The 21,678-nt window shown below is 44.8% G+C and overlaps 1 long non-coding RNA gene across 2 annotated transcripts in view; it reads left to right on the forward strand.

Annotated features, from left to right (window-relative positions):
- LOC122903044 overlaps positions 1-21,397 on the forward strand; it is a 41,022-nt gene extending 19,625 nt beyond the window's left edge. The window contains exons 4-5 of one of the 2 annotated variants that reach the window (XR_006383917.1): positions 20,022-20,172; positions 21,100-21,397. This is a non-coding gene — a long non-coding RNA (uncharacterized LOC122903044). Of the gene's footprint in view, positions 1-20,021; positions 20,173-20,527; positions 20,544-21,099 lie in introns of those variants that run through there. The other variant, XR_006383918.1, reaches the window with a different exon arrangement.
- The last annotated feature ends 281 nt before the right edge of the window (positions 21,398-21,678 follow it).

The raw sequence follows: 21,678 nt of genomic DNA on the forward strand, positions 1-21,678 counted from the left end.
GGGATCAAAGTAATGCTGACCTCATAGAAAGAGTTTGCAAGTTTTTCTTCCTTTTCTGTTTTTTTGAAACAAATTCAGAAGAATAGGTATTAATTTTCTTTAAATATCTGGTAGAATTCCCCTGGGAAGCCATTCAGCCCTGGACTTCTGTTTGTTGGGAGAATTTTGATTACTGCTTCAATTTCCTTGCAGTTATGGGTCTGTTCAGATTTTATATATCTTCCTATTTTAGTTTTGGTAGTTTATATGTCTCTAGGAATGCATCCATTTCTTCCAGATTGCCTAATTTGTTGGCAGATAGTTGCTCAGAATATGTTCTTATAATTATTTGTATTTCCTCAGTGTTGGTTGCCATCTCTCCTCTTTCATTCATGATTCATTTGGGTCCTTTCTCTTTTCTTTTTGATAAGTCTGGCCAGGGGTTTATCAATCTTGTTAATTCTTTCAAAGACCTAGCTCCTAGTTTCATTGATCTGTTCTACTGTTGTTTTGGTTTCTATTTCATTGATTTCTGCTCTGATTTTAATATTTCTCTTCTCCTGCTGGGTTTAGGCTTTATTTGCTGTTCTATCTCCAGTTCCTTTAGATGTAAGGTTAGGTTGTGTTTTTGAGACCTTTTTCGTTTCTTGAGAAAGTCTTGTATTACTAATACTTCTTAGGACCACCTTTGCTGTATCCCAAAGGCTTTGAACAGTTGTGTTTTCACTTGTTTCCATAAATTTAATTCTTTAATTTCCTGGTTGACCCATTCATTTTTTAGTAGGCTGTTCTTTAATCTCCATGTATTTGAATTCTTTCCAAATTTCCTCTTGTTATTGAGTTCCAGTTTCAAAGCATTGTTGTCCAAAAATATGCAGGGATTTATCCCAGTCCTTTGGTACTAGTTGAGATCTGATTTGTGACCCAGTATGTGATCTATTCTGGAGGATGTTCCATGTGCACTCATAAAGGATCTGTATTTTGTCACTTTGGGATGGAACACTCTGAAAATATCTGTGAAATCCATCTGGTCCAGTGTGTCATTCAAAGCCCTTATTTCCTTGTTGATCTTCTACTTAGATGACTGTCCATTGCAGTGAATGGGGTATTAAAGTCCCTTACTATTATTTTATTGTTATCAATGTATTTCTTTAATTTTTTTATTAATTGGCATATAATTGGCTGCTCCCATGTAAAGGGCATAAAATTTACAATTATTAGATCTTCTTGTTGACTAGACCCTTTAATTATTTTATAGTGTCCTTCCTCATCTCTTATGACAGTCTTTGGTTTAGAATCTAATTTGCCTGTTACAAGGATTGCTACCCCAGCTGTCTTTTGATGTCCATTAGCATGATTAGTGGTTTTCCACCCCCTCACTTTCAATCTGGAGGTTACTTTAGGTCTCAAATTAGTCTTTTGCAGACAGCATATCATTGGGTCTTGTTTTTTAATCCTGTGTCTTTTGATTGGGACATTTAACCCATTTACATTCAGGGTAACTACTGAAAGATACAAATTTACTGCCATCGTACTACCTGTAAAATAATTGTTTCTGTATATTGTCTCTGTTGCTTTCTGGTCTTTGTTACTTTTGTCTTTCTTTCTGTTCAATGGGTCCCCTTTTAATATTTCTTTTTTTTAAAGATTTTATTTATTTATTTGACAGAGAGAGATCACAAGTAGGCAGAGAGGGAGGCAGAGAGAGGGGAGGAAGCAGGCTCCCCACTGAGCAGAGAGCCCGATGTGGGCTCCATCCCAGGACCCTGAGATCATGACCTGAGCTGAAGGCAGAGGCTTAACCCACTGAGCCACCCAGGTGCCCCCCTTTTAATATTTCTTATAGGGCTGGTTTGGTGATCACAAATTCTTTTAGTTTCTGTTTGTCCTGGAAGCTTTTTATCTCCCCTTTTATTTCGAATAACATCCGAGCTGGATAAAAGTATTCTTGGCTGTGTATTTTTCTCATTTAGCATTCTGAGTATATCATGGCAGTGCCAGGTCTCTGTGGATGGGTCTGCTGCCAGTCTGGTTTTCTACCCTTGTAGGTTACAGATCTCATCCCAAGCTGCTTTCAGGATTTTCTCTTTGTCTGAGATTTGCAAGTTTCACTATTATACTTTGGGGTGTTGACCTATCTTTATTGATTGTTGGGCAGGGTTCTCTGTGCCTCCTGGACTTGGATTCCTGTTTTATTCCCCAGAATAGGGAGTTTCTCTGCATAATTTGCTTCAATATACCTTCTCCCCTCCCTCTCTCTTTCTTTTTCTTCTGGGATACCAATTATTCTAGTATTGTTTTGCTATATAGTATCACTTATCTTTCAAATTCTATCCTTGTGATCCAGTAGTTGCTTATCTCTCTTTTTCTCAGCTTCTTTATTCTCCATCATTTGGTTTTCTATATCACTAATTCTCTCTTCTGCCTCATTTATCCTAGCAGTTAGAGCCTCCATTTTTTATTGCATCTTATTAATAGTCTTTATGGTTTTGACTTGATTAGATTTTGGTTCTTTTATTCTCCAGAAAGGCATTCTCTAGTGTCTTCAATGTTTTTTTCAAGCCCAGCTAGTATCTTTATAATCATTATTTTGAATTCTAGTTCTGACATCTTATTATGTCCATACGGATTAGGTCCCTGGCAGTGACTACTCCCTCTTGTTCTCTTTTTGGAGGTGAGTTTTTATGTCTTGTCATTCTGTCCAGAGAAGACTAGATGAATGAGAGAACAGAATACTAAAATGGCAACAATGTTCCCAGAGAAATGTACACTAAACAAAGTAGAAGGGACCTGAAACAAACAAAAAAAAACACAAATAAATAATAAAAACTAAAATTAAAAAGAGAGAATATAATCAGACAGGTGAACAGAATAGAGCAATACACTGGATCCTTTGTGTATTTTGGCCTGGTTGTTGGAAAACTAGATCCCAAAGTTGTAAAGAAAGAAAAACATACATATACAAAAGTAAAATACAGTGAAAGGATAGAATGTAATTGTAAAAATGAGAATTAAAAGACAAAATAAAAGAAAAAAAAGAGGAATATAAATAGACAGTTGAACCAAACAGAGCGATACATTATACCTTGAGTGTATTTTGGTTGGTTTGTTAGAAGAAATTACATCTCAAAATTGTAAAAAAGAAAAACTTATGTAAATACAAAAATATACGAAACTTTTGCACAATACAAAATACAAAATACCAAAAAAATACAAAAAAATTTAAATACATTGAAAGGGTAGAATGTAACTGTAAAGATGAAAATTTAAAAAGACTTTAACAAGAAGAACGAAGAGGAGGAAGGGGAGGAGGAAGAAGAAGAAGGAGAAAGAAAATATGATCAGACAAGTGAGGAGAGTAGAGTCATACACTAGATTCTGAACGTATTTTGGTCTATTAGAAGAAACTACATCCCCAAATTGTAAAGTGAGAAAAACTTGTGTGTGTGTGTGTGTGCATACACACAAAAATGATATTAAATACAATGAAAGGATAGAATGTAACTGTGAAAATGACAATTAAAAATTTTTTTAGAAAGTCAATGAAATAAGAAATTAGTTGAAAAAGGGAAGAGGGAAAAAAAATTAAAATTGAAAGACCAAAGAATCGCGGGGGAGAACCCGTGAATTCTATGTGCTGTATTCCCCTAGGGCTGGAGTTTTGCAGTTCTTATTGATTGATGAACTTGGCCTTGGCTGGATGTTCTTGCTGATCTTCTGTGGGAGGGGCCTGTTGCACTGGTTCTCAGTTTTGGAGGGCTACCTTTTGAATTTGTGGGTGACTGTGTGTTGGGCTTGACTAAAGATGGCCGCTGTATGATGCTTGGCCAAAGCCTCTAATTGCAAGTTTATATCAATAGAGGCAGCTCCTGAGAGAAATACGGCTAAGGAATAAAACCATCAAGAAGCCGTCTTTGTTTAGTGTCTAGCCTTAACAATATCCTAATTATGAAGAATTGCTGGCCAGTGGGAGAAGACTTGTTTGGGGAATAAGGGTAACCCCAGGTGCAACCTCTATCCAGTCCTAAGGAAAGCAGAGTCATCCCTTATCTCTGCAAGTTAACCCCACAGTTAACCCCACGGAGTGGGGTGCGCTCTGGATTTTACGGAGCGACTTTGTCATCTCAGCCACACAGAATCGGTCAAGGTGATAGCTGAGTTACACAATTGTTGGGGACTCCATCCAGTTTTCCAGCTGTTCAAATAATCATACGCCCATGGGGTCCTGTTATTATCTCCACAGAGTAACAAGCACGAAGATTGTCCATACATGAGCCTTTGTAGCAATTTTTCTGAAGTTTCTTCCCTCAAGTGGTCTAGCTTACACAAACAACAAACATTCAAAGACAGTCAGAACTAGAATTTGACTTCCACAAAGCTGTGTTGTTGGAACACAATTTTTCTCTAAATTCCCCCTTATTTCCAGAGATAGCCAAATCAAGACTAATTCATTTGTAAAACAAGTCTGGTTTTTAAGATTTTAAAAAAATTATTATTCATTTGAGAGAGAGTGAACAAGAGGGAGCACACGAGCAGTGGAGAGGGCCAGAGGAAGAGGGAGAAGCAGACGTGCCCCTAAAACACGTCCAGTTTTAACAAACGTGGCCTAATTATTTAAATAAGCTCAGCAAGAATAGTGATTGGCCATATAGATCTTTTTTTTTTTAATTAAAATTTTTTCTTAGAGAGAAAGCAGGGGTGGGGGTGGAGGAGCAGAGGGGGAGAGAGAGAATCCCAAGCAGGCTCCATGCTTGGCTCCATCTCACCACCCTGAGATCACGACCTGAGCCAAAATCAAGGGTCCAACGTTAAACAGACTGAGCCACCCTAGTGCCCCGACCATATAGGTCCATTAAACTCTGCTTTTCTGGGGTTGCCTGGGAGGCTCAGTCGGTTAAGCCTCTGCCTTCAGCTCAGGTCATGATCCCAGAGTCCTGGGATCAAGCCCCATATCCAGTTCCCTGCTCAGTGGGGAGCCTGCTTCTCCCTCTGCCCTTTGCCTTTTGCCCCTGTTGGGTTCACGCTCTCTCTCTTCTCTCAAATAGATAAATAAAATCTTTCTTTTGTAAAAGATTTTATTTATTTATTTGACAGACAGAGATCAGAAGTAGGCAGAGAGGCAAGCAGAGAAAGAGAGAGGGAAGCAGGCTCCCAGCTGAGCAGAGAGCCCAATGTGGGGCTCGATCCCAGGACCCTGAGATCACGACCTGAGCCAAAGGCAAAGACTTAATCCACTGAGCCACCCAGTCACCCCTAGATAAATAAACTCTTAAAAAATGTCTACTTTGCTGGAACTTTTCATGAGGAATCTCTAGATCGAACTTTAATTTTTTTTTCCAAAGATTTTATTTATTTATTAGACACAGAGAGACACAGCAAGAGAAGGAACACAAGCAGGAGGAGTGGGAGGGGAAGGAGTAGGCTTCTCCCTGAGCAGGGAGCCCAATGCGGAGCTCCATCCCAGGACCCTGGGATCATGACCTGAGCCAAAGGCAGATGCTTAATGACCAAGCCACCTAGGCGCCCCTAGATTGAACTTTTAATAGCCTCCTGATTCCAAAAGGTATGGTACTTATAGATTTGGGCACATGCCTCTTCTCTAGGTCCCCCAAATGCCCTGAGGTTCCTGCACCTGCCAGGAACTGATGTTCTTTGCTAATCTGGTACAGCTACCAGGAACTCTATAAACAAAGTTTCAGACCAATATTTTCAATGGGTTTCACTGTCCCCATAAAGTCAATCTTAGTTCTTTAGAACTGTCTGGCCATATCTGAGTTTATGCTTATCTGTCTCAAATATGACAGTCAGTCAAAGCCTTGGCAAAATAACTTGTGTTTCCAACAGTGTCCTCTTACAAGAACAGATTCTTATTGAAGTTATGCAAATAATTGTAGCTGCCGTGGAAGGAAGAATACTCACAGAGAGTTTCTGAATTTTAGAGGGTTTGAATGGGAAGAAAAGTTAAGTGTTTCAATTTGTTCACAAAGGGATATTTTATCATGATATTTCTGTGTATCATGGATGTCTTAAGAGAAAATTTCCTTCGGGGGCGCCTAGGTGGTTCAGTTGGTTAAGCAGCTGCCTTCGTTCAGCTCAGGTCATGATCCTGGAGTCCCGGATTGAGTCCCACATCGGGCTCCCTGCTTGGCAGAGAGTCTGCTTCTCCCTCTGACCTCTCCCCTCTCTCAAATAAATAAATACAATCTTAAAAAAAAAAAAAAGAAAGAAAGTTTCCTTAATCTGAAAGAGCAAACATGAGAGAACCAGCAGTGGTTCTAACAAGAGTCATAAAAACTATAATCATCTTCTCTAAGTCATTCAGTCCTACATTTTTTATTTTTGTCCTGTTTGAATGCAGCTTTCCCATAAGTTCTGGAGATTCTTTCTCAGTTCAGTTTTATGATCTTAAAGATAGCAAATACCTGTATTTGTTACACACACACACACACACACACACAAGTCCTTTTCATGAATCTCTTTAAAGACAGAACTCATTTTGCAGGAGCCTCAGAACAAGAACTCAGAAACGGGGGCACCTGAGTGGCTCAGTGGGTTAAGCCTCTGCCTTCAGCTCAGGTCATGGTCTCAGGGTCCTGGGATTGAGTCCCGCATAGGGTTCTCTGCTCAGCAGGGAGCCTGCTCCCCCATGCCCTCTCTCTCTCTCTGCCTGCCTCTCTGCTTACTTGTGATCTCTCTCTGTCAAATAAATAAATAAAATCTTTTAAAAAAATCCATTCATTTCAATCTTAATCTGTCCTAACCACTCATAAAATTTTTTTTCTAAAGCTTTTTCTTCACAAACCTTCTACAACTTTCTTTTGGATTCAGATTTTTTCCTAATCCTTTTCCGTCTAACTCACCAGTCTCAATTTAGGACAAACTTACTTTCTTTTTCCCTCAAGAAAACGTATGCTCGGGTGCCTGGGTGGCTCAGTGGGTTAAGCCGCTGCCTTTGGCTCAGGTCATGATCTCAGGGTCCTGGGATCGAGTCCCACATTGGGCTCTCTGCTCAGCAGGGAGCCTGCTTCCCCTTCTCTCTGCCTGCCTCTCTGTTTACTTGTGATCTCTGTCTGTCAAATAATCAAATAAAATCTTAAAAAAAAAAAGAAAATGTATGCTCACTTCTTATACCTTTTTTACATGTCTCCTACTTTCTTTTTTTTTTCTCCCAATTTATTTATTTTCAGAAAAACAGTATTCATTATTTTTTCACCACACCCAGTGCTCCATGCAAGCCGTGCCCTCTATAATACCCACCACCTGGTACCCCAACCTCCCACCCCCCCGCCACTTCAAACCCCTCAGACTGTTTTTCAGAGTCCATAGTCTCTCATGGTTCACCTCCCCTTCCAATTTACCCAAATTCCCTACTCCTCTCTAACGCCCCTTGTCCTCCATGCTATTGGTTATGCTCCACAAATGAGTGAAACCATATGATAATTGACTCTCTCTGCTTGACTGATTTCACTCAGCATAATCTCTTCCAGTCCCGTCCATGTTGCTACAAAAGTTGGATATTCGTCCTTTCTGATGGAGGCATAATACTCCATAGTGTATATGGACCACATCTTCCTTATCCATTCATCCGTTGAAGGGCATCTTGGTTCTTTCCATAGTTTGGCGACTGTAGCCATTGCTGCTATAAACATTGGGGTACAGATGGCCCTTCTTTTCACGACATCTGTATCTTTGGGGTAAATACCCAGGAGTGCAATTGCAGGGTCGTAGGGAAGCTCTATTTTTAATTTCTTGAGGAATCTCCACACTGTTCTCCAAAGAGGCTGCACCAACTTGCATTCCCACCAACAGTGTAAGAGGGTTCCCCTTTCTCCACATCCTCTCCAACACATGTTGTTTCCTGTTTTGTTAATTTTGGCCATTCTAACTGGTGTAAGGTGATATCTCAATGTGGTTTTAATTTGAATCTCCCTGAGGGCTAATGATGATGAGCATTTTTTCATGTGTCTGATAGCCATTTGTATTTCTTGATTGGAGAAGTGTCTGTTCATATCTTCTGCCCATTTTTTGATGTGTTTGTTGTCTCCTACTTTCTTACATAAAGAGTTGCTTTCCTTATAATTTCCATCAGTCTTAATTACATTCAGCAGAATTTTAACTCCTAGAAATCTTAGTTTAGTCTCCACTGAAAATGAAGTAGTATAGTTCAATCGTGAACTATTAGAGCAGGATTCTTTAGATCGGCAAATTTACTAATACACTTCGTCATTTTTAGGAACATGTATTTTCCTAGTAAAATGTCTCAGGAAGGCACGAAGCATGTTTCCTACAGACCCAAGTATATTTAGTCTCTCCACAATAAGAAGCCAAAGGCAGGTAAACCTTATGTTTAATAATTAATGCTTCTATATTTTATCTTATTTGGAAGAGACTTAGATATCCAATGAATCCAACCCAATTTATAATTTAACCTAGCAAAACCTCCAAGTTTCAGGTTACCAAAGATTATGAAAGCTAACTTAGCAATGACCCATGAGAACTTTAGGAGACAGGCAAAATTAACCATCATTTTTTGAAAGCTTATTTATTTTTAGTAATCTCGACACCCAATGTGGGACTTGAACTCACAACCCTGAGATCAACAGTCACATGCTCTTCCAAACGGAGCCAGCCAGGGGCACCCCCTCATCCCCACAGCGCATCTTTTTAAAAGAAGTTTATTTATTTATTTATAAAATGAACCATGATTTTAAGCCATCTTTTTGCCAACAAATTGCAACGGAGATAAGGCGAGGTTATTGGACTTCAGTAAACCTTGTTTGAAGGAAAGGTTTTATAGTTCATGCTGATAACTCTAAAGACATATCTATTTTAGTTACATCAACAAACTTAAATTAGCCTTCATACTCAGAATTTTGCATCTGTGTGCACTAGAAGTCGATCAGTTTCTTCCCCAGTGTCAGTTTTTACCTGGGGTACCCGTGGGAAAGTCTAAAGTGGGCGGTGTATGTGCAGGAGAGCTGCTGGGCCTTCAGGGGGAAGGGAAAGATGATAGGATGGCATAAAAGAGGGATCATCTGGAATGTTCTAGGACCATATGGGCCATGAAACCCAGCAAGGCACATTCTGCAGTTTTTTTGGGGGGGGGTTGGAGATTTGGGGGACAATGGCATGAAGGCTTACATGTGAGACCTCTGACCATTTGAAGTTCTGGCAAAAGAGGTCAACTGGGAAAAAAAGTATTATAAGCAAGTTCCCTAGAGGGGCCATACCTCTTGATCTGGGAGTCTGTAATGAAGCCAGGAAACACGACATAAATAGATGGGACATTTTTCCTCAGGCCTTGGGAGCCCAGTTTGTTCCGTTTTTTATTTTTATTTATTTTATTTCATTATTATTTTTAAAAAGATTTTATTTATTTGTCAGAGAAAGAGAGCACAAGCAGGGGGAGCGGCAGACAGAGGGAGAAGCAGACTCCTTGCTGAGCGGTGAGCCCGATGTGGGACTTGATCCCAGGATCCTGGGATCATGACCTGAGCTGAAGGCAGATGCTTAACCATCTGAGCCACCCAGATGTCTCTGTTCCAGTTTTTATTAAAAACACATCCCCGGGGCGCCTGGGTGGCTCAGTGGGTTAAATCTCTGCCTTCAGCTCAGGTCATGATCTCGGGGTCCTGGGATGGAGCTCCACATCGGGCTCTCTGCTCAGTGGGGAGCCTGCTCCCCACCCCCCACCCCCCCGCCGCCTGCCTCTCTGCCTACTTGTGATCTCTATCCGTCAAATAAATAAAATCTTGAAAAAAAAAAACCAAACACATCCCCAGGGCAAGTTCGAAGGAATAGAAGGGAATTGTAGAGACCGGCTGCGGATTCCCAAAGGGGCGTCCCACCAAGGGGAATGGAGCTCGGACCATCAAGATTTCAGGCAGTGTGCCCCACTCGGTGGAAGGAAAATAACTTGCTGTGACTCCCCGCAGGATTCCTGAGGCATGACGATTGTAACACTCCTGCAGCTCCCTCAAGAACTTCCTTTAATGTTTTACCTCTAAAGCTTTGCTCCTGTCCCTGTTACGTCCTCCTGTAACCCGCCCTCCTCTCCTGCCCCCCACCAAAAGATACATGTTAACAATCGCTTTTCAAACATGCAGCCCACTGATAGACATTTGAAGGGTCTCATGACTAATGTTTTACTAAACCATGAAAGCAACCTTATCTTAACAATAGCTAGCCCTCCAAGGTCCTGGAGACCTTGCTTTTAACATGCATAAATTCCTAAGAGACTTACACTGTCCCCTAACCCCCACTAACTAACAAGTCTATAATCGGTCACTCCTCACAATCCCAGTACGGCTCTTCCTGCCCATGGGTCCTGTCCCCGTACGGTAACAAAAGCCCCTTTCTGCAACCAAAACGTCTCAAGAATTCATCCTTGACCACTTGCTCCTGTCCTTGCATGGCCACTGACCTGAAAAAGAGCCAGGTGTTTTATGGGGCGACTGGCTGTAGTAGGGTGTCTCACCAAGGAGAGGGTCCTGGCAAATGACAGTAGCAATCCTTGTTGGGGTGACAGGGGATGTGTTTTGCCTATAGATCAAGATTGTGGCTGGATCTGCGGGAATCAAGGGAAAGTGGGGGGGGGTGTTGCCTAAAAGAAGCAAGGCGGCTGACAGTCATTCCGCATCAGGAAAGGGGCCCCAAAGACCACACCAGGGAGCCTCCCTAGCCCGAGACTTTCAGTTGTCTGAGGAATACTAGGGTTAGGCCACTGAAGGGCCAGAAAGGGAAGGATCCCTCTGAAGGGCAAGAGGGGAAATCCCTACCCCTTTCAGACAGGGCCATCCGAGGGCTTCCCCTACTGACTTGGGATCCTCACCGAGGACTAATCAGTTCCCGACACAACTGGAGAGATCATCAGTTCTCCAAGGAATCCTAGAGGCCATGCACTGAGGGAAAGTCCTGAGAAATTCCTAGAGAATGGGAAGAGTCCTGGGCCAGCAGACGTTCCCCCAGATGAGCCACCAAAGTGTGGGCATCCCAGCTGGGGAAGGCAGAGCAAAGTACATAGAAGTTTATTGGATACACTGCAAGCAGGCAGCGGGCACCAGGGCAAAGGAGACATGGTCTGCCATGAGGCGGTGGTGAGGACCACAGTTACAGGGCGGGCTGAGGACATATGGGAACGTATGGAATTGTCCCTTTTTAAAAAGCTAACTGTGCCTGGTTGTAAGTAGCCCAGTGGTTATTAAGGCCTGTGGTTATTTCGAGGTGGGCGGCTTAGTGAGCCTGTTTGTATTCTGGCCCCTGGTGTGATCACTGGGGGCTCTTGTGCCTTGTGCCTTGCTCCCGGTTCCATTGCTCAAGCCTATTGCCTGAACGTGGCCTCGCCAATTTCCTCCTCTGTAAAGTAGGAATTAAACTAGTCCTCCTTCCTAGCATTGTTAACGAAGGTCGTCTGATCTGATTAGTGCAGAGTGCCTTGCTGGCTACCTGGCCCCCAGAGAGAGCCCGTTAATGATTACTGATTAAGTTGACTATTATAAGGAATGTGGGAGGGTCTCAAATGTTAGATTATGATATTTGGGTTTTATCTCTGAGGCAGCAGGGGAGGGGGGCTTTTTCGAGTTTTATAGCGGCAACATCATTAGGACTTGAAAGGCTCCTCTCTTCAAGGTCAACATAGGGAGGGGGGCTGAGCAAAAAACCCAGCTGTTTCTAGCTGCTGTGCTTGGAGTGGATCGGCCCAGTGGCCTATTTATGAATCTTTATTATATTCAGAGAACATAAATAAACCAAAAGGCTTTAGTTGCATTTTAAAATTGGACCTAAAAACAGCCAAACGATCCTGTGCTCTGCTTCCTAGAATCAACACAGCTACAGAACCCCCAAAAGAGAGAATGAGGATTCAAAGGCACATGGATAGACCTTCTCCTTTCCACCTCAGGCCAACAAGGGCAGACAGCAGTCTGGGAGCAGGTGAGGGCTGGCCAGGGGGCTTGTCTGTTATCCGGTAGCGCAGTGCAGTGGGGTGCTGGGTGTGGCTAGTCTTTATCTCTTAGGGCACAGAGCCCACATGTCTGAACTTCGGGGGACAGGGAGCTGTATTACCAGTTATCAGCGATGGCCCGGAGTGTCCAAGAGAGTTGCTGGCATGGGATACAGTATCCCCGGGCTCTGGACACCATGAACTTGGGCTGCTCCCAGATCCTCTCTGATTCTCAGTGTTCCAAGCAGTGCAAATTATGTGGGATGAAGGATGTCTTCTGGGCTTGGCTCTGGGAGCGCTGAGGAATATCTTGGATATTTGCTGCCAGCGTCCAGTCCTACTCTGTTGTTACAGCATCTCACTTTTCCTTTCGGGAATCATGTCTTCGCCTTCCTGTCCCTGTGGTCTGGGGCTAGGCGAGCCAGGACCAGCCAGGGAGAATCCCTGGGATTGCTTCAGGGACGGGACCCTGACCAAAGCTGGCCGATGAGCTGCTTTGGCGTGGGACTTCTGCTTGAGAAGGAGCCTCTCTCTGAGCTCTGTGTGGTTAAGCTTAGGGAATAGAGCTTTGGAGGCCATCTGCCTCCATGGAGGGAAGAACATGCCAGTGTATGAAGCCCGCCCCGGGAATGCAGGGATGGGAAAGAAATAGGCAGATTCCTAACATCTGAGCACCTTGTTCCGGGCATGCGTCTGGGTGAGCCAGAATCTTTCCTCTAAGGCTTCGGCCCGTCTGAGTTGCGTTTCCAGCCTTTACAACCACTCATCCTCACAAACACTAGGAGAACACTCATCTAATAACAGCAAGAACACAATCCATGAGCACTTACCCAAACTGACATTGTTTCGAGTTTCTGGCACAAGATGATAAAACAAAGTGGCAGACTTTATCAGTTTTTATTATTCTTTAAAAAATTCTCTACAGACAGTGCACCGCTGTGGTAGGCACATAGATATCCTGTCCCAGCTCCCCTCGAGGAAGGAAACTTCTGCCCAGGTGCAGGGCACCGGGCGGCCACGTCGGAGCCGTCAGTGTGGCTGCTGTCATTCTCAAGTCTCGGGTGACAGGTTTTCTGGGCTCCTCTCTGACTTGAGGTTGGGAATGTTGGTTTGATAAAGACTCAGAACTCCTCTCAGCACAGATCACTGGATGTGAGGGACCCAGGGAAAACTGAGCAGCAGCTAAGGGCCACTACCTCAGGCTACCCTTTGGACAACCAAAGGCTCTTGGAGGGACCTGGTTCCTTACTCGCCCACCCAGGTATCTGAAGAGAAAACCTTCTCCTACTATTTTCTTGGTGGATTCCTCCCCCAGGAGAATGAGTGAGGAAGCCCAGGAGAGTCCCCTGGGCAAGGGACCTCACTCAAAGTTCCCTGTTACCGTTTCTGACTCCTCCTATCCTGGGCACGACTCGGACACCCATCAGACTGGCTACAGCAGCTATGTGCAGGAATGGCCAAGCAGCGCGAAGGAACTGTAATCTAGGGGATGCTCCCCGACTTTTCGGTCCCATTGGGGCTTATCCCAGGTGGATTTGCCCTCCCTGGGTGTCCCATCTTGTCCCTCCATGTGGTTCTGCCAGACAGAGCAGTTCTACTAAAAGATGATTCGGTGGCTATGCCAGACAGAATGCTTAAAGAAGTCTAGTGTATGCATTGACTTCTAAGGGAGGCTTCAGGGTGGGGAAACCAGGTCACTCTCTGGAGGTAGAACAAAGCCTGGGTAAAAGTCAGCTCCTCCCAGCACCTCACAGAGAGGACAGGGGCTCTGGCTGTCAGTCGCATGAGTTGCTAGGGCCACACGTCAGGAAAAAATGAGGAGGAACTGAGGTGGTGGGTGCCTTTTCCTCTCTTCCCAAGTCTCCCTGATCAACTATAAGAAAATGAGGTAAGGGACGACTTTTCCTCTTCCTCTTGTAGATGGGTAATTCCCTGACCAAGACCTTTACTCCTATAGAGCCCCTTCCTGGCATTATAGGCTATAGAAAGAGTATCAGGCCCATAAATCGCCCAATCTTGTTTACTTGGATGCCTTCCTGGTTTTAACTGGACGAAGGCAACTCATTTTCTTTTGTTCTGGGGCATGGCCGCAGTACAAGTTAGGGGACAAGACTTGGCCACCTGAAGGACTTTGCCTTCCTGGTTTTAACTGGGAAAAAGGTGGCTCATTTTCTTTTGTTCTGATCTCAGCTTTGTAGGATCAATCCCAGCCTCCTGGTGGCTTTCTTCTGGAAACCTCCCCGCCCTGACTCTGGGAGGAACAAAGGAATACCACATCCACATCAAAGCTTGGTAGGCTGGGCACCTGGGTGGCTCAGTGGGTTAAGGCTCTGCCTTCAGCTCAGGTCATGATCTTAAGATCCTGGGATCGAGCCCTACATCGGGGCTCTCCACTCAATGGGGAGCCTGCGTCCCCATATTCTCTTTGCCTGCCTATTTGTGATCTCTCTCTCTCTCCGTGTCAAATAAATAAATAAAATCCTAAAAAAAAAAAAAAAACTTGATAGGCAAATGGAGTCTGCAGGGGAACTCTCCACTCCTGTCTCTTTCCTTCCTAGCATAAGATCAGGTCCCCGTACCTGTCCCACCCTATCTGGGAACCCCTGCTGGTGCTCGAGGGTTTCACTTCTCTAAGAACAGGAGTGCTCCAAGGGGGATCAGGGGGAGGGGCTGCTACAAGACCTGAGTTGAACGGGGAACCTCAAAGTTTTCCAAACTTGAGCATAATCCTTCTGTTAAATCAGATCCTCTCCGAAGCAGGAAAATGTGGGATTCTGGCCACTGTTGAAAGATATGGGTGTCAAGGGATGGGTGAGCCCATGGGTGCCTTCGGTTTCCAGCGTGAGTCCAGCTCTGCTTTCTTAAGAGCCCAGTTAGGATCCTAAGGATCTACTCGGAAATTGGTATCGCCTTCACTCCCAAGCTCGTATCCTAGAGGAACTGAGCGGTCTATGGGGATTTCTCCCTCATTCATTTCCTGGCTTAATGGGTACAGTTGGAGCCAAATGTGGTTAGTCTCCCTCAGGACAGAGACTTGAAGGATATTCCCAAGCAGCTTCCAAAACTCCCTTTGTTTCAGGGAAATTCCCTGTCTTTTCTGGCCTGACATGAACTGCCTCTTTCCACTTTGGTGGGAAAAAAAAAAGCATGGCATCTACTCACCTGTCCTGCACTCATGAGGTTTAGAGCTGGCAGTGATCCTGTCTTGGTTTGCTGAAGGTCAAAAAAGCTGGCCTTAAAATGGTGGTTCATCTTGTCTGTCTCAAAAGCTTTCATGGGTAATAAGGTTAAGAAAGTTTTGTTTGAATGATAAATGGGATTACATCTAGGTCTTTTCCAAAGTGCTAAAGCTCTGATGACCGGATATCAATTTATGCTTTCAAAGGCTGTTTGGGTCTGTCGATAAAAAATGGTTAATCTTGTGTGTCTCAAAGTTTTCAAGGGCAATTGTTAAGGTAGTTTTCGAAGTCTCTGGTAGAGGATGTCTGTCTGCTGAAAAATAAAACTGTGAACCCAAACTCAGGAAGAAAACCCAACAATTATTTTTTTAAAAGATTTTATTTATTTATTTGACAGAGATCACAAGTAGGCAGAGAGGCAGGCAGAGTGAGAGAGGAGGAAGCAGGCTCCCTGCCAAGCAGAGAGCCGGATACGGGACTCGATCCCAGGACCCTGAGATCATGACCTGAGCCGAAGGCAGAAGCTTTAACCCACTGAGCCATCCAGGCGCCCCCCAACGATTTTTCTTAAGCATGAGAGAATCTCATTAAATACACCTCTGTCTCTCCTGCCTGGTTGTCCCTGAGGCCAAGATCATTCTTATTTGGTAAAAAACTGCAAAAGTTGGCTGCTGGTCCTGAGGGGACTCTAGAAGAGCTCTAACGAACTGCTAGTGGGTCTCTCACAGTTGGGACCAAGAGGAGAGAGTGAGGAAGAGAAGCTTCAGGAAGTCTGAGGCTTTGGTTGTGACCTCCCAAGACTCTGGCACAGATGCCATTTCTGTAGCTGCCTGAGACACTGATGTGAGAATGCCTCCCATGGCAAAAACCGAGGCCCTGTAACCCTTGTTGCCCGTATGGAGGGAGACACTGGAAATCTGAATGCCCTTGGGGACCTCAGTCTGCGAGGGCTCAGATGGCCAGCGTTCCGACTGGGACTGCTGGGGCCCGGGAGCAACAGCTAACCGTAGGGAATCCAGCGCCTCCGGTAATTCTGGAAACAGAAGGAAAACCAATTGATTTCCTTCTTGATACCACCTTTTCCATTCTGCTCTCTGCTCCAGGCCAACTTTTTAACTGCAGTGTTGTCATTAAGGCCGTCACTGGGAGACCCGTAAGCCAAATTTTCTTCTCGCCTTCTGGGATGCACCTAGGGAGATCTAATTTCCTCTCACTCTTAATGCTTGGGAGCCCCACACTTCTCTTAATTCCCAGGTCTGGACAACTCAGGCTGAAGTGGGCCGAGCCTTAACAGTGCCCATTCCCATACACCTTACAGGCTCCACAACTTTCTCTGGCCGGAGAAGGCTTTTTGGGTATAACAGGACACTCGTGGATACTGGGACATGGAGAAATAGCAAGCATGCTCTGTTGGCTGATCAAGGACACCCAGGAGGCCGGTAGAGGGGATCCAGAGTCAGAAAAAGCTTTTAGAAATCTCAAGAGGAGGGTCACCTGGGTGACTCAGTGGTTAAGCCTCTGCCTTTGCCTCAGGTCATGATCTCAGGGTCCTCGGATGAGCCCTGCATCCGGCTCTCTGCTCGGCAGGGAGCCTGCTTCCTCCTCCCTCTCTCTCTGCCTACTTGTGATCTCTGTCAAATAAATAAATAAATAAAATCTTTTAAAAAAGAAAGGAAGAAAGAAACCCCAGCAGAAAATCCGGAATGGACTTTATTTTCTATGGGAGCTCATTTGTTGAACAGGACACCCGAGAGGCTGGAGGTTTCTATGAAACTATAGAGAGTAACCCTCTCCCCACCTGGGCCAGGCACCCAGCGGGCTGAGCTGAGGGCCCTCGCTGCAGCTGCGGAGCACAGGAAGGGTGAAACAGTCAGTGCTGACTCCGGGTACGCCGTCCTGTTCGTCCATTGTGCCATGGTACAGTGTGGAGAGAGACGTGTTCTAACTGCTTCAGGTTCTAAAGTATCCTCAGGAATTCACATGGTTCTATAAGCCGTACAGAAACCCCAGAAGTAGCAGGTGTACACTAAAAAGGGCACAAAAAAGGAATGGAGGGTTATAGATTGGCTGAAGCTGTAGCAAAATAGGCTGTCAGGTCAGAGACCCCTCTGGTTGCCGCCTCCCTTCCCCCCCATCAGGGGTGGCTCCGTAACCCAGGAAAGACCCTGCTGTTCAGTTGAGAAAACACAACTGGCCACAGAACAGGGTTATACCCTTGCAGTCAACAGGCAGAGCCGCTAACCCATGAAAGATGCTGAAATCCTATACCAAACCTACCATTTAGGTCAAAGATAAAACCCTACAAATAACCCCCAAACTCTTTACAGGGAGAAATTTAGATAGGACTATTAAAAACATGTTAAAGACGTGTAGAGTCTGCCCAAAGGAGAACCCATTCCCCCCATTCACAATTCCCCGGAGGCACACAGCAAGTGGGAACTTTCCCCCCGGGGAAGATCAGCAAATGAACGTCACCCATGTCTAAAATGCATGGCTACGGTACCTCCTGGTGTGGGTAGATGATCCCTCCATGCCCTGGACTGAGGCCTTCCCCCGTAAAACCAGAAAAGCCTCGGCAGTGGTAAAGACACTGGTAATCCCTTGGTTTGGACTCCCCTGGTCCCTTCAGAACGATAACGGAATCACTAGCCCTCTTGGAAGAAACTTCCTAACTCCCAGCCCCAGAATAACCAGCCTGTCCCCTTTCGCCCCGGGGGGACCAAGTGCTTGTTCGAGGCAGGCTGGGAAGGCCTGCATACGGCGACTTTAGCCACTCCAGCAGCAGTCAGAGTGAAGCCTGGATGCACCATTCCAGCGTCAAACCCTGGTCCCCAACAGGGCCCAACAGCAAGGAACCCAAATCCCTCTGTAAACCCAGAGAGGACTTCCAACTAGTCTGGAAACAACAAGACACAGATAAACGTTACTTCCCCTCTGTCCCTTCAAGTCGTCATCCGTATTGCATTCCTTTCGCCCGCCCTCTCCTCACGGTGTTGGGGGAGTTCACTGAAATATGTTTTATATCTCACAGGACTCCGGGCTGTCCTCGGTCTTGCACTGTGCTCTGGGCCTTGCCTCCTAAGTAACCTGCTGTGTATTTTCCAGAATAAAGGTCAAACTCCAAATGGTATTTCAGATGGAGCCTCACTTGAAGGTCAAAACCAAACACCTACCGAGGACCCCTTGACAGATTGGGAGGACAGGACCCCTGACTGCTGCCCCACCCAAGGCTCCTGACCAGCAGGAGGTGGCTGCCATCGGTGGTCGCCCTTTCCCCCTAATAGCAGTTAGGGTTACCTCTTCAGAGGGGGGAATGATGAAGGAGAGTTGGAAAGCAGGCATGCAGGACAAGGGGCCCCGCCCTAAGAGGAAACCCCCCTTAGGACAGTTTTATACGACCTGGAAGGAGCCCTCCTCCCTTTCCCATGGTAGATAGGTGACAAAAATCTGATTGGATGACAGGTGCCCAAGGGTTGGTCAAATTAAAACACCCCGTCAACAAGCCCATAAAACCCCGAGACATAAAAATTCCGGTGGCAAGCCCCTTGGGTCCCCGACCTCTCTCTTTGGGTGCTATCACTCCATAAACCTTCCTCGCCTGCCCACTGGTCTGTCTGGTCTACCTCTTCACTCTTCAATGTTCTGGAAGACACTGGCATGACCAAGCACTGTGGGCACCGACGGAGAAGAAATCTCATGAGAATTTCCAGTGGGGAAGACTGAGCGGCAAGTGTGTCTCGAACCACCGGTGGGGCTGGCCAGGGTGGCCTTCTGCCACCTGCCTGTACCTCTCCCCCATTGGATTTGCTACTGTCGAGCTCTCTGCCCGTGTTATCCTCACAACTTAATATTGCTCATGTTTTATAGATAAGGAAATGGGACTCAAAAACTTGCCCAAATAATTTATTTTGGTCAGAAAATGCCTAGCCAGGGGGCCCCTGGCTGGCTCCGTCAGTAAAGTACATGTCAATCCCAGGGTCATGAGTTTGAGCTCCACATGGGACATGGAGCCTGCTTTAAAAATAAATAAATAAGGTAAGAACAAAGGTAGTAACCTTTCACCACCTCCTAGTTATTTTGCCACTTTTTCATTTTACTTGTGCTTTTGAGGCGGCTTCTATCATATCTGTGTGATATGTTAGTGCACGTGTTGTTCTCAACTCCAGGTTTCAGGGACTGACCTCACAGTGGTAGCTCGAAATTGGCCATGGGGAGTATTTACATCACAGAATTCAGCAAATGCTACAGACCAAAGCTGGATTTGTTTTATTGATTGTCAGGGCAGGAGTGGACAATCTACAGTGCCTGGTCCAAATCTGGCCCACGGTCTATTTTTTTTCCCCTCACTGCCTGTTTTTGTAATAAAGTTTTATTGGCACACAGCGGTACCAGTCCATTTACAAACTGTATGGCTGCTTTCACGGTACAACAGCAGAGTTAAATAGCTACAGATACTTTAAAAAAAAAAAGATTTTATTATTTATTTGACAGAGATCACAAGTAAGCAGAGAGGCAGGCAGAGAGAGAGGAGGAAGCAGGCTCCCTGCTGAGCAGAGAGCCTGATGTGGGACTCCATCCCAGGATGCTGGGATCATAACCTGAGCCGAAGGCAGCAGCTTAACCAACTGAGCCACCCAGGCACCCCTAAATTTTTGAAGTTTTAACGTTTAATTTTTAGTAGAATTTAATTTTAGTTGATGCTGGTGTGAAAAAAAAAATCCGTTTGCAAACTTCCGGAAGAATCTATAATGGGCTTTCCTGAGCCCGTAGGAGTGGCTCGAGGGCTCTGGTTGCTTGAGGTTAGGGAGTGGGAGGCCTTTGTGACTGGGGAGTGGGCAGAGGAGAGCAATGGCCAGGAGGCTGAGCAAGTGCTCTGGCTTGAGGCCCAGGGCACATCAAAGGGGTTTTCTTCTTCCTTTCAGGTGAAACCACTATTATCACGTCAGTGGCTCCAGCATTGCGTAAGCCGGGAGTGAGGTTACTCAAGATTAAACACTGATGCCTTCCAGACTGAACCTGTGTCCTCATCATCCAAAGTCCCCAAGCTTTGAAACATCATCATCCACCCTTCAGGTCAGACGACTGACTTTCCTTCTCCACAAGGGCAATAGGGGAGTTAGCTTTGGCCTACAAGTTGCTGTCAATGCACCGCTTAACCTCTTTGAACCCTCTTTTCGCATTTCTGAATACTGGGGAGAGCTTTGAGTCTCTACTACCTATAGAGATGGGAGTGACTCTGTGTCTAATACTAGGCATTTAACTTGACAACCCTGTAAGGTGGTATTATTATTATTATTATACCCATTTTACAGTTCAGAAAACTGAGGCTCAGAGAAGCTAAGCAGTACATACTAGTAAATAGTAGAGTTGAGATTTATTCCCTTTATTCTCAGTCCCATTTTCTCATTTTTCTTGGCATGTCCTACAGTTTCTGGAGAACCTTAGGAATTTCACAAATGAAAAGGTTCGGAGAAGTTATTAATTTCCGGATGCCCGGAGGGTGTCATGAAAGAGAGAAGAGGTGCTTGGGGTTGTGGAGTTTTACACTCATTCTTTGTCCAAAAGGACAATGATTGCTCAGTTCCAGCAGTCATTACCTGTGGGGACGTGCGCCTGATTTGGCCACATTTTGTTCAAATGAAGCTAGAAATTTGAATTTGTATGTGAAATCCATTGATGTAAAATTTGTACTTTTTATTAAGATTTTATTTGAGAGAGAGGGGGAGTGCATGCATGCACAGGAGGGCGGGGAGGGGAGAGGGAGAGGGAGAAGCAGGCTCCGTGAGGCCCATGTGGGGCTCGATACTGGCAGCCTGGGATCATGATCTGAGCCAAAGGCAGATGCTTAATTGACTGAACCACTAGGTGCCCTGAAAGGTAGTATTTTTATTGAAGATTCATATACATGGAAAGGTGCATAAAGCACCTCTGAATTTTTACAAACTGAACACACATGTTTAACGAGCTCAGATACGTGTTTTATTTTATTCTTTATCACAGAGTTATTGAAAGTCAATTTAGGGGAAAAAAGAGAAGATGCACATAATTAAAAGGAGAAAAAAACAAGGAGAAAAAAATAAAATACAGAAGACAAACCCACCCAGGATCCTTCCTCCACAGACTATAAACAACCATCATGACTGATCTGGGCATAACCACTGAGCTACACATTGATACGTACGTAGGTATGGGGACGGGTATAGATGGTTATGAGTATAGATACACTTTCCTGTAACAACTTCTTAAACGTGTGCTTTGTAAACACTTTTTGTAGTAATAAACACCTGTGTTCATTGTGTATCTGTGTGTGTTTCACTGAATGGCTGTATCATAATTACTTTAACCAACCCCTAGAAGCAAAATCTTGTAATTCATTAGAAACAGCATCTACAATAATCTATCTTCCTTGGATATGCTTTTTCTTTAATAATTATTTTCTTTGTTAAATTACTTGGAATTCCTATTCATAAATATCCTGTTTTTTTTTTTTTTCCCCCAGTCCTCTTCTCCTCTGCCCCACACTCTGCCCAGGTACTAAATATTAACAACCTCATGTATAAAATCCCCTGCCTTTCTCCT

Source organism: Neovison vison, chromosome 3, assembly GCF_020171115.1.
Source record: "Neovison vison isolate M4711 chromosome 3, ASM_NN_V1, whole genome shotgun sequence".
Lineage (NCBI taxonomy): Eukaryota > Metazoa > Chordata > Mammalia > Carnivora > Mustelidae > Neogale > Neogale vison.